Here is a 13,825-nt window from a genome sequence, read left to right as displayed (position 1 = left end):
GACTGTTCGGAGTAATTACTCAAATTGAACAGCAACAAGTAAAAGAAGAGAAAGTATTTAAAGGGAAAGAACACAATTAGATTTCCATGGAGATGGGGACACAAACAGTGGGACAAGCTGAGGCAGGATCATTTCTGTGGAGATGGGGACACAAACAGTGGGGTCCGTGGAGATGGGAGTACAGACAGTAGGGTGAGCTGAGGCAAGATGGAGAAACTGGAGGGAGGGGCAGGGCATAACACAATCACTTGTCAAATTGTGTTGATTCTCCCTTGTTAATTCAACATCTCTCCAGTCTCTCCCCTTCTTCCTACTTCTCCCCTCTCACATGTACAATGACAACACCCTTCTAACCACTTTCTATCTCCAGTCTCTCTTCTCTATTTCATATTCTATAGAACTGCCAAAGGGTAGGATGGATGGCTTCAAAAAGCCAGAATGTAGAAAAGCTAAATGGAGAAAAACAATTTTAACAAGATGAAACTGGAAGCCACATGTAACCCTATTAAAAATCCAACTAGATAGATCAAATTAGAACAGAGACATTCTAAATGGGGTGAAGTCTCTCTAGATCTAGCTGACTTGCTATGTTCACTAGGTGCATTGAAATCAGCTTAGAAGAGAAGGGAGCTTGAAGTTTGAGAATGAAAGTTCTGTCGACAGTGGGTCCAGTAGAGATGATTTCCAGAGGAAGTCCCTTGGGTAAGGTCACAGGGCAATAGCAGGTTATGATTTAGTTGAAGAGGTAGTTGACTTGTGGTATAGACATCTTAGCATTGTCCATATCTCTACCAGTCCTAGGTGGAAGGCCATCTTGACCTATGTCTTGCCACTGGACTCTGATGACACTGAAGGAGAGAGTGAGACTGATGACTTTGCACGGCTCTGTGTAACTCAAATCCAATTCACTTTCAAGTCAAGATGTCACTCTGCTGATATCTCTGGTCCTCTTTGAGAATGGAGGGCAAACAACAATTCTAGGTGTTTCCCATGGAAGGTGTGGCACATGATGTGATGATAGAGCTGGTTTTTGTGGTCTCACCAACAGAGGATGTATGCCATCTTTCAGAGTATCTGGACCTTACCTATAAACCCCACCAATAACCTGACTAGAGGTGGGAGGGAAGCAGAAGGAGGGTGAAGAAAGGTCCTGGGCATGGATTGTGCTATGTCAATGGGATCCTGGGGATGGTGACCAGGGACAAATGAGGAAGTGGGCATAGCCTTAAGGATTTGTAGGCCAGTTCTGGGCTGGTGAAGAATTATGAGGCGCAGGGGTGGATAACAGGTCAGGAGATTGCCCCAGGGAGGAAGCGCCTCATTGTCAAAGTCAAAAAACACTTATTAATACATGCCAGGCACTTTGCTAAGTGCTAGAGGTACAAATAAAGAAAAGAAAGACAGTTCCTGCCCTCAAGGAGCTTGCCATCTGATGAAGGAAGGTAATTCACAAAAGAAAGCCGAAGAGGGGGTAGGGAAGGTCCAGGGTATGACCGAGAAGGCAAAGAATCCAAAATGAGTGGAGTCAGGGGATCTCCAAGTCCCCATCACTGGTGGGACCCTTTCTGGTGCTTAAACCTTCTCTTTCCCCCAACATTTTCACTTGATCTCATCACTTTACACAATGTGACAGTTAATCCTGAAGCTTAAAATTCCCTTTGGATTTTCTGACTAGAAGAGCACACTCTTTCCCAGAGAGAGCCATGTGATGCATTGCTCAGAATTTGTGAATCTCCTTTTATCTGGGGAACACAAAGTGCTTTTATAAGATGGGTGAACATGCTCATGTCAACAGGAGGCAAAGAGAACAGCGAGAGAAGTTTATTACTTAATGTTGGCATGTCCAAGTTCACATTAAACAGCTCTATTTTCTATTTTTAAAAGTAAGTGTCTCCAGGAGACAGCCTTCATTCAAAACAATTTCCTTCTGTAGTGGCTCCAATTAATTAATCAATCAATCAATCAATTAATTAATTAAATTGTGTCCTTGATCTCTAGTTAGGTGAAGGAATGAAAACATTTATAAGCACTCAATATGTGCCACACACTATGCTATAGTGCTGGGGATTTGAATACAGGACTATAGTCCCTGCCCTCTAGATGCTTATATTCTAATGGGTGAGATAGCACTCATAGGGAAATGGTGGCCAGGGAATGATATTTTGGCCTGGAAAGTTCTAGAGATGGTTAGTGGAGCCGTAGGAGAGTAGAATGATATGCTCTATGCCATAGCAATGGTAGTATTGACTTGACTGTGTTTTTGGAACTGGGTAATGGGTGCGAGGGACAAGGGTACCCTTGTTGCAGCTAGGTGTCTGGTGCGAAGATAGCTGGGAAGTAAAGGGAAGAAGTATGACTGGGACCTCCTTGGCCTCCTAAGTTTTCCAGGGCATGGTCCCTATTCCAAGTGACAATATGGCTGGTGAGGAGCTGGTCTACAGGATGGGTCACCAGAGGTACTCACCAATCAGCATAGCAGGGCTTTAATGCTGCAGATCTGGAGCTGAAAGGGTTAAGTCCTCTAGGAAAGAGGTGTCAGACACCCAGCCCACCCCTGCATTCCAGCCAGCAACAGTCCAGAGTGCAGCTGAGCCAGATTAAAATGTAATGGGAATATTTAACAAAATAAATGAAAAACAAGAGGATATAGATAATGTTAATATGTGGTTTTCTAAGTTGATATGCTGCCTGTAGGAGTCACTTATGGCTTAGTGGCTCCTTTCTATTTAGGTTTGAAAACCACCCGCATGACTTCATCAGTGTTTGCTGCTTAGTACTCCTAAATAACTAACACATTGGAAGGTGGAATCGGAATCCAAAAAGATCTTGATGGCTTAGAACATCTGACAGAATAGGAAAGAAATGTGCTAGGTATAAATGTAAAGACAAACTTTGTCTCTAAAAACCAATGTCACAAATACAGAATGGGACCGTGGTAAGATAGCAGTCAGTCTGAAAAGGTTCTGTTTTTTGTTTTGTTTTGATTTTGGCAGAAGGTCAACGTGACAGGCAGCTAGGTGGTAAAGTGGATAGAGTGCCTGGCCTGGAGTCAAGAAGACTCATTTTCTTGAGTTCAAATCTGGCCTCAGGCACTTGCTAGCTATGTGACTCTGGGCAAGTCACTTAACCCTGTTTGCCTCAGTTCTTCATCTACAAAATGAGCTGGAGAAGGAAATAGGAAAGCTCTCCAGTCACTTTGCCAAGAAGATCCCAAATGGGGTCATGAAGAATCAGACATGATTGAAACACAACAAAGATCAGTGTAAGTCAACAGTGTTATATGGTGGCCAAAAAAGAGACCATGCTCTTAAACTGTATTAAGGGAAGCCCCATGTTCAAGAGTTAGGAAATGATTGTCCCATTGTTCTCCGCCCAGGTCAGACCAGATCTCAAGTATTGTGTTCAGTTCTGGGGGCCACATTTTAGACAGGAGGTTGGTTGCTGAGTAGCGGAGTATCTAGAGGAGAAGAGTCAAGGTAGCAGCATGGAGGATGAGTCAAAGGAATTGGAGCTTGGAGGTGGGCAGTTGGGGAGGGGTGATGGCTGTCATCATGTATTTGAAAGGTTGACCACAGAACGGGGGTTAGTCTTGCTTTCTTTGACCCAAAGGGCAGAGCCAGGAGTAATGGTTGGACATTGAAAAGAAATCAAATTAAAGTCTTGAAAAAACCTATCCTAACGAGTAGGGCTCTCCCAAACTGAAATGAGTTGTTTCTGGACTGGTGGGTTCTCCCTCCCAGGGGATCTTCAGTCAAAAGCTGGAGGACCATTTGTTAGGTATGTTACAGTGGCCTGTCCAAATTGGACTTAGAGGGTCACTGAGGTCCATTTCAGCTCCATGGCTGAGGGATTTTCTATAAGAACTATCAGGTTAAGCCCTTAAGAATGGCATCAAAAGAAACCGAAAGCCCTAGATTAGGGGCTCAAACTGAGGTCTATAGTCTCAAGGATCTGTTGCTAGCTTTCAGGGGGTTCATAAATTTGGATGGGAAATAGAAATTATATCTTTATTTCAACAAAATTGATTTCCTTTGCACTTAAAAACATGATTTTGGGAAAGGGTCCATGGGCTTTACCAGTCTTCTAAAGGTATCTACCACACACAAAAAAGTTAAAGTGTTGTCTGGGAACCCCCAGGGATCAAAATTATCTTAATAGTTAACATTTATGTAGTTATATTCTTATTTTTACCGTATTTTGAACTCAAGGAGCTCACAAGCTAATGGGAGAAGACAAGATATGAAAGGAAACTGAAAAGGGGAGAGTGTGTCTGCTCTGGGCCCTGCCGAGGATAAAGGATGTGATGGGAACTTTCCTAAGTCCACCCTCCACCCTTTCCAATCCCCAAGAAGCAGAGGGTACGGAGGAGATAGGATTTCAGAATTGATTTGATTTGATCTTAATGGAAGATTTGAATTGATTTGATTTTACTGGAAGATGAGTTTCTGGAATTACCTTAGTCCAGGCAGGAGCCAAGGTCGGAAGGGAAGGGAAATCAGTGGGAATGGGTGGGAGTTGGGATAATTGATCCTCTGGGAGTACTCTACCGCTATTAGCAGCACCAGAAGGGCCCAGGTAAATTCTCAGCCCTCTGGCTGTTTGCCCCTGCCCAGGAAATCTGGAAATACTATTATGTATCACTATTTCATCAGCTGTCAACAATTCCCCTTACAAGCACACTGTTCACAAAACTTGATGATGAAAAAGTTTATTTTCTGGTCAAAGAGAGTAAAAACAAAATCCCCCATCATGGGAAGCTTCAGCAACAATCCACCAATAAGCAAACAGCTCCCAGCAACTTGTGAAGCTTCCATCTCTTTATGGTGAATCTTAGATTGAGCTTCCAGCAGGTTTTACCTCTCATTCTATATGTGGCTGGATCCTCCTGCAGCTCTTTTCAGGTGATATCAATCTTAATTTTTTAAAAATTGTTTCTCTTCTTCAATGTTGGCTTCTGGTAGATGGTATCAATTGTCTGTAGTTTGCCAGTCATTCTCTGTGCTCCATTAATTTATCTCTCATTATTGATTCTTTCCAGCAGGTGGCATCACTAGCCCTTTTTATTCTAAGAGGAAACCCTCCTTAAGAGTCCAGACTCCATTCTGCAGGAGGAAGGGCATTTGAGTTTCCCTATCATGGTGGGATAACTTGGACTATATCCAGAGTGGTTGAGTTCATCACCATCCAGACAGTTAACTAGAGTGCACACAAAGCTAAAATTTTATCCAATTAGCCTCCTATGGTGACTGGCTTTCTTTCCTACTCTGAAGGAGTGGCAAGCCTCATTTTCCCTTTAAATTAAATCAAAAGAAATTAAATTTCCCTTTCTCATATCCATGAGAAGCCAAATTGAAACTAGGGCAGGCTTTGATAATTTAAAAGTTATTTTCAAAGTAAAAAAGATAATTTGAAAAAAAAAATCTCTGATTCTGGCTTGTTTTCATCTCTTATAATTTTCTCTGTGTAGGTACACCTCTTGGATGATCAACCATTGTCAGGGACAGGGACTAACCTCCCAGCATCTTCATTTACTTCCCAAGACTTGTCTTAGGGAAAGTAAAAATTTAAGGGATGAGTGCATGAACCTCATGCCTCAGTGGGACGGCTTCCTGATTCTCTAGCCAATACCTTGATTGAGACTAAGGACTTAAGGCTTCTTATCCTGAGACAAAATAAGCAGAGTCCCTCTTCTTCCTATTAGGCTACTGGGGCCTAACTAGGACTGAATGGGAGATTATATGTGTTCAACCAGTACTAGTCTAGAGTGTAAGAACAATTCCAGGACCCCGAGAGGGGAGGCTGAGGATGGCCTCTGCCTCATCTTTTCATATATTTCTGAGTCCTCTGAGAGATCTGAGGACAGTCTCTGGTTAACCTGAATCATAGGGCAGCTAAGTGTTTTCACTGGATAAACTGCCCTGGAGTCAGGAGGACCGGAGCTCAAAACCAGCTTCAGACACGTGATAGCTGTATGGTCCTGGACAAGTCATTTAACTCTGCTTGCCTTAGTTTCATCATCTGTAAAATGAGTTAGAAAGAAAATACCAAACCACTCTAATATGTTTGCCAAGAAAATTCCAAATAGGGTTATGAAAAGTCAGGCATGACTAAAAAGACAACAAAAACACAAAAACTCCCAGGTCAAACCTGAACCCAAAAGATGATAAATTCATCTCCCGATCTGTTCTGAGGTATTTAGGAATTCTTGGCTTAGCATGAGGATAGACTGAAGCTTCAGATACAGGAAGAGAAGCAAAAATTCCTGGGATTCCATTGGTAAAAATGAATGAAATATTTTTAAAGTTGGCTAGGGAAACTGCAGGATTCTCTTTTAAAGCCCTGATTTTTCTTTGCATTTCCTGAGTTGAAGAGATTATTTCTTGTTCACATTTTTTAAAATTTAATTTCAGTGCTTTCCCTCTGTCAATTATTTGGATTTAAGTGAGGCAGAGCTTTGCAAAATCGTCAGCCTCACTTTGTCTTCTAGACTCATCCAGGTCCAGCAGCGCCTTTGATGCCTGACCAAGCTCTGTGTGCTCCGCTGGGTCTACTTCGTGATGGTTGGAACAAATTGTTCTCATCTGCCCGTCTCACCAGGGGAAGTCTTCACAGGACTGGGGTAGACAGCCCGTCAATTTGCCGACAGGTCTGAGGCTTGTCATTTACCCACAACCTGGTTTAGTCCATCTGCAGAGCCAGTTTTACTGAAGTATGGCCACTGTACATGTATACTGAGTCTTGGAGCCACAGGTGAGAGTTGGGTGAATAGTTGGATATCAAAGGTGGATGGGCAGCCCTGAAAAGGGCTCAGAAAGCCCTCACACCAGAGGTGCAAGTGCCCCCTGCACCCCCCAAAAAAGTGTCTGAGCCTGGATTTGAACTCAGAGAGATGTCTTCCTGACTTCAGGCCTGACACTCTCTCTACTGCTACCTAGCTTCGGTAGGGGCAGCTATAAATGGGGAACCATGCTAATACTTCCTAAAACTGAAACATTTCTCTAGCTTAAAACCCTTTCTGGATTTTTCCCTTTTTGAAAATGGGTAGAACAAAAATGAAGGCCTTTCATATGTGTTAAAGGAGGTCACCACAATTTATAACAGCTTGCTACTAATCTAGATAAAAGAATTTCTCTCCACTCCAGAAGTGATCTGACTCTAGACATCTTTAAAGGCTTCTCAAATTCTTTATCTTGAAGGGATTAACCCAGGATCTACCCAAGGGGAGTACTCTCTGTCAAAGGGAGGCCCCACTGCTGCTTCTTATCTGGAAAGGACTCCCTAGGAGGGGTCCCATTGGTTCTTGGAGGAGAGGGGGGTCCAGGAAGAAATGGGATGATGGGGACCTTCTCATTCAACTCTTAATTTTGAATTAAATAAAATAAATAAGATATAAATGCAAAAAAAAGATCATGTATGTATGATCCACACAAAAAGGGAGTCATGTTTTTAGAGGTGCTTGAGACCCCAAGATACCAGCATGCCGGGTCCTGCTGAATGAATTAAGACTCAAGCTTTGTCACAGCCAAAGAAAAGCAAAGTTTATTACAGATACGCCATAATGGGTAGTCTTAAGAAATCTCGCCCTATATGACATTCATTTTCACAAGCGGGCCAGATCCCATCTGAGGTAGATGGAATCTGAGCCCCTTCATGGTGGCAAGATGAAACTTATATACAGAAAGACTGTGGGAGGGATCTAGGGAGGTCCTGGGATGATGGGAGGAGGGGTTTAGGGAGGGTCTTGAGGAGGAGTCTAAGGAGGAGCTTGATGGGACTGGGGTGAGGTCAGACTCCAGGACCCAAGAGAATGGGATTAAGGATGGGAAGTAGCTGAAGGCTATCTGGAGATGACAGACAATGTAGGGCTAGGCCAGTTTAAGGGTAACAGATTTGGGCATAAACACTTTGATAGGATCAACTGTGGAAACTGGCCAGACAGTGGAGGGCTAGGCTAGGTTGAGAGTAACCTAGCCTAGAGATGTGGGCCTAGCTATAGTGAAAGGCTTATGGTGTCAGGCAAACGCCTCATCTAGTGGGAAGATTTAAGGAAAGTTCAAGGGGGTTCCGAGATCCTGTACCCCATCACTTTCAGTTCTAAATCTATGATCTTACTGAATGGTCTGAGATCTGTGGAAAGACTATGATGCATTATTTATAACATTGATTAGTCCTGAAAAACTGAAGGTAATCTAAAGGGGGAAATCTGAAGGAAACATTCTAATTTAAAACTAACATGACTTCTAGCTACTTTGGCTAATACAAGGATGAGCAGATTCCCTCTTGGGTGCAGCTATACAATTTTTGAGTCACTAGATCAAGGGTGGGGGAGGGGAATCCTCCTGATGTGGATCCCTAAGGGTTAAAAATAATATTAAGGGTTGCTTTTTCAGCACCTTGTGAGGCCCCTCCGGAGCCTGAGGGCATCCTAGAGTCTCTTCCCCTAATCTTGAGTTACTTCGTAACTTCCCCCTTATCCTGGACCATGGAATTCCTTTTCTCCTCCCCCCCCCCCTCCCCCCCGCCCATAAAATTTCCAGTCTCCCTTATCTTGTGTCAATTGTTGTCCTCTACCTCCTGTGTCTTTATCTTGTAAGATTTATCCTATCCCTACATCTCCAACCCCCATGAGAAACCCTAAAATCATCCTACAGGCTGTATAGCTTTTGTCTATAAAAATCTGGTTCCTTCCCTACATCAGTGCCTTTGTTTAGCTCCTTGCTAAATCTCAGGTCTGCTGCTTTTCAGTCAATAAAGCTCCCAGTGGCTACAGAGAAAGTCTAAGTGAATTCTTTCACATTTGATGAACCAGCTCTCCCAACTCTGACCTCATCACTATGGTCTTCAGGCCACAGGTGGCCTTCTAGATCCTTAAGTGCAGCCTTTTGACCGAATCCAGATTTAATAGAACAATTCCCCACCCCAGCACCAGATTATTAAATGCAGACCATACCCTGTCAAAAATCCATGTTTGCAGAGAGGGGTTGAGAACAGGGCTATGTGGGCATTGCTTTCAAGAAACCAAAGATGACTCACCCACCATGATGGGGCCTTTGGAATAGAATTTAGTTGAGGGAGACACATTTCAGAGAAGTGTAAAACAAATTAGGATATGATGCATCAATTAGAGGAGTAGGCAGTGCTTTTGTAGGTGAAGCACCTAACAGCCTCGTGGGTGCTGGCCTTTTAAACCCAAACTGGCAAATGCCACACTTAGTATATAGTTGTTCATGATAGAATACTGGGGCAGGAGACAATCCAGTTCAGGGAGAAGAGAAGCAATGGTTTTTTTTTTTTTTTCCCAATCTCTTTATCCCTTTTCTTGGGCTTCCTGTATACTTTAATTACATCAAAAAGGACTCTGAACTAGATTATCTTATTATGTGAGTCTGGAAGTAATGATCTAGGTTGAAGTTTATTCTCAGTAGATAGCTGATGTGGAAAAATATCGATTGTATTATGTTGGAAATGTTGAGCTCTGATGGAGTGACTTTTAACATTTATCTCAACTGTGTGGGACAGAGACCACTACTCACATTAAAAATAGACAGAGACCATTCTTGAGAGAGGGCATAAAGGAATTGTATTGCTTTCTCATGAGAAAGGATACCACCCAAGCAGGGGCACTTTAATTATGGTTTACATTTACTGGGTCTGAATAAATGGGCACGTCTCCTGAACAGAGTACAGGAGAGTACGAAGGACTCAGATGGACCCCAGTCCTTTTATTGGCTTTCCCTTTGAATCTCCCGCCAGCCTCTTCATTGACCAGATACAACCCCCTGACTGCCTACGTCACGCCGTCCTCAAATGACTTGTTTAAGCATGTGTACAAGCCTCTAACCTTTCACCCCAGAGCTTTGATTAGAACTAGTTCTAACCAGTCACCTGACTTACATTCTGCTAAAGCTGGGGGGAGGGGGAGGAAGAGGAATGCTTTTAATTCCGTGGAAACAAAACTGTTCCCCCATCTCTTACATCAACCATTAGCAGTCTCCCCCAGATTTTACTCTAAGGAAAGACAGGAAGGAAGGAAGACCACCTGGGGCTGGGCAAGTTGAACCACCACCCACCCTTTTGACATCTCCTCTCAGATCTTGGTGGAGAGAGCCCAGAATCTTGACCCCAACAATAAGACTTCCAGCCCAGTGTCCATAGCCATCACCCTGGGAAGCAGCCCCTGTGGAGATGCAGTCTGAATGGTGGGTAATGAGATTGAATGCAACCCAGCTCCTGAACTTTCCCACACATTGCTACCTAGATACTCAATAATCCTTTTAAGTGGCTCTCCCACTCAGCCCAGACCATTTACCACTTTTCTTTTCTTGGTCTGCACCTGGGTTTTTCAGGCTATTTACCACTACTTAATCCAGGCTTCTCACAGCCTTTTTCTATATAAAAGTATCAGCTCCATCCTCAACTTCAACTGAAAGAAGGCTTGAGTGGTCGAATTTTTTTGAGGTGGACCCCACTATACCCTTACATTTTAGGGTTCCCAGAACCCCAAACCGCATCATGGTCACTGTGCAGCCATGGGGGGCCCTGAAAGGAACATTCTTGCCACCAAAGTCCCTGGCACAGTCAACTGATTGAACATCAGAAACTAATAGGGTTTTATCAGTAAAAATGACACGAAAGAAAATGCATTAGCATGTGTTTTCCTACTGTACCATAAGGACCATGACGTGGGATCTCTTCATCTGACTTACAGCTAAAACCTTCCCTCAATGTTGCATCCCAGAATTAGAATGTGAGGACCTCGACCTCTTCCTTTTCTATTTGAAAGCACTTAGCACTGTGCTTGGCTTAAAGTAAGTGCTTAATAAATGTTTTATTCCTTCATTCATTTAGGAAAGAGATCCTCTCTTTTGGGGTGGAAGCTGGCCCACAGCCAGGATGGATTTTTTGCATAGCTTTTGCAGAATGTTAAGGAAATCTAGTAATTACTTCCTGCAATTCAGAAAGCCCGGAGATATATCAACAATCTCAGATATGCAGATGATACCACTTTGCTGGCAGAAAGTGTAGGGGAGAAATATCAAGGATCTCAGATATGCAGATGATAGCACTCTGGGGGGCTGAAAGTGAAGAAGAATTAAGAAGCCTCTGGATAAGTGTGAAAGAGGAAGAGTTTAAAGCTGTCTTGAAGCTTAGCATAAAAAAAACAAACAAACAAAAGAAGAGCTCAATAGTTCTGCCTCCATTCTGAAGTCCATTATCACCGTGCCATCCACCCCAAGCTGGGATCCTATCTTCTCAGCAAGCTAAAAAAACAAAAACTAAATCCAAACCCAAAACATTCCTCTTTGTGATCTAGAACCCGGGCTCCTTTCATGTGGCAAAGAACCTGGTACTGATTCTATTCCAGCTGAGATTTACAAGCTAGGGGGTCCATTGCTCATACAAAAACTGACTAAAAATTTCCAGGTTATATAGCAAGAGGAGGTTATCCTCCAGGAGTTCTAGGGTGCTTCCATTATCCATCTCTATAAAGGTAAAGAAAATAGATCGTCCCATGACAATCCTAGGGGGGTCTCTGTGTTATTCATTGCTGGCAAGATTCTTGCCAGAGTCCTCCTTAATAGACTAATTCTTGACCTGGAAGATGCTCGTCTACATGAGAGACAGTGTGACTTCAGAAAGGGCCATGGGACAGTCAATACAGTATCTGCTGCCTTACGACTCCAGGAGAAATGCCAGGAGCAGAACAAAGGTCTGTATACAATGTTTGTAGATCTGACCAAGGTCTTTGATACTGTTAGTCGTTAGGGCATATGGAAAATTATGATGAAATTTGGCTGCCCAGAGAAGTTCATCAGCATTGTAGGTCAATTTCATGATGACACGCTTGCCTAGGTTCTAGATAATGAGTGGAGAATGCTCTCGTGCCTTCCCTTCCCAGTCCTCACCATATATGCCTAATTGTAAATTCGAATAGTCCAGTTCTTAGCATACAGTGCCTGTCGCATAGTAGGTGCTTAATAAACCTTTACTGACCGACTGACCAACACTCGACCACTTTATGGGGTTCAGCTGTACTTCACGATGCACTTTCCCCTTACTGGGGAGAACAAAGACCACAAAAGCAATTCCTACAGTTGATTCCTCCAGACTCAAAAGGATGAAATCATCATCGAGCCAAGCCAAGAAGCTGTTAGGTACTCTGCTTTTGGTAGAGCTCCAGCAGATGTCTGGTTAACGGAGGTCTTCCCCCATTGTGCCAGACTTAGGATCTGTTTCTCTAGATTCCTCATCTGTTCCTCTAGTTCGAGTGTCTGCCATATACTCCAATGACAAAATCACTTCCGTTTCTGTGTTCGTTGAGTTTCACATCAATGTTCTCCCTTCTCTCATTTTTGGATTTCTAATGAGCTCGTTTTCTTAATACATGATATTACCCACTCATCCTACCTCCTCCACACATGCAAACTTTTACTTTTCATGTTCCTTTTGAATAAAGTGCTCCCTTCTAGAACCATAATCTAGTGGTAGGTCTTATTCCACTAAATCTTAATTATAAAAATGGGGCCATATTTGAATTAGGACCTATGGATATGCATTATGCATTGATATAGAGGTATCTGAGGCCATGGCTTTTATTGCTGGCTACTTTCTTGGATTTTTCTCCTGTGAATTACTGGGCTTCCCTATTGACCTTTTTCTTCCTACTTTTCTTACTGGTTGTAGTTTCTAGATTGGTGGATATCTTGCATCAAGTTTTCTTTCTCATTTTTCCCTCCAATCTAAAGCACCTGTGGCAGAATGTGGTGGGACATACCTGTAATCCCAGCTACTGAGGATGGTGGATCTTTTGAGCTCAGGATTTTGAGTTATAGTGGGCTAAAGCTGATCCAATGTGCACATTAAAGTTAGCATTAATATGATGAGTCTCTGAGAGGCAGGGTATCTAGGGAAAGACAAACTGGTCCAGATTGAAAGCAGAGCAGGTGAAACTCCTAAGCTGATTGCAGTGGGATCTGGCTCTTGAGTATCCACTGTACTTCCAACCTGGGTTGACCCAGTCTTTTATTTATTTATTTATTTTTGCTTTTTTTGATAGGGCAATTGGGGTTAAGTGACTTGCCCAGGGTCACACAGCTAGTGTGTCAATTGTCTGAGGCTGGATTTAAACTTAGGTCCTCCTGACCCCAGGGCCAGTGCTCTACTCACTGCGCCACCTAGCTGCCCCCTATTTATTTATTTTTTTTAGGCAATTGGCATTAAGTGACTTGGCCAGGGTCACACAACTAGTAAGTATCTGAGATCAGATTTGAACTCACCTCCTCCTGACTCCAGGGCCAGTGCTTTACCCACTGTGCCACCTAGCTGCTCCATGACCAAATCTTTTTTTTTAAAAACCCTTTTGATTAGATTTGTATGACTCCAGACAAATGTCTTTTACAAAATTAAAATAGCTGCTGTCAATCTTGTTCCTTCTCTCTCCCAAAGTTTTGTCTTTTAAGTTGTGATCCAGAAATCCCAAACTCATTCTCAGACATCATCTTTTTATATAAGTCACTTGGCCATGGAAGAAATATAACCTGATATTCTAACACCCTACATTTCAGAACAGTTTCCTGTCTGCATTGGCAGAGCTAGTCTCTTCAATCCCAATACATTATACCAATAGAATCTCAAGTTCAAATTTAAAAAGAAAAGTGTATTTAGCAGGTGGTAATTCACAAGCCAAGCTATCAATTATCCACTGAGCCAGAGGTCGGATTAAGTCTGCCATACAATTCACTGCTACTCCTTTCATATGGATAGAGCCTTGCTAGAAGCTCATTTCTCTTCTGAGGCAGGATCTCTTCTTTCCAAGAAGTTCCCT

This window comes from Trichosurus vulpecula, chromosome 6, assembly GCF_011100635.1.
Source record: "Trichosurus vulpecula isolate mTriVul1 chromosome 6, mTriVul1.pri, whole genome shotgun sequence".
Taxonomy (NCBI): domain Eukaryota; kingdom Metazoa; phylum Chordata; class Mammalia; order Diprotodontia; family Phalangeridae; genus Trichosurus; species Trichosurus vulpecula.
Note: the sequence above shows the minus strand (reverse complement) of the source record.